Raw genomic sequence first — 215 nt, 5'->3', positions numbered from 1 at the left:
GGTCGCAAGTTTGGTATTTTAGGTATGTCGATGATTCTCTGAGCCTTGATCACGTTCAAAAGGAAAAATTGTTTTCTTAAATATTCTTCTTGCGCTGCTTGATATGCCTTTTCCGCGTGAACCCTGTTTGGGCTTTCCGCAATCTTCATGACAAAGTCGATGATCATATTATCTGAAAACGAAAACATTTTCTCCCATCGATCGAAAAGCCCTTT

This window comes from Plasmopara halstedii (assembly GCF_900000015.1).
Source record: "Plasmopara halstedii genome assembly, contig: Scaffold_2061, whole genome shotgun sequence".
NCBI lineage: Eukaryota > Oomycota > Peronosporomycetes > Peronosporales > Peronosporaceae > Plasmopara > Plasmopara halstedii.
This window is presented reverse-complemented; position numbering follows the sequence as displayed.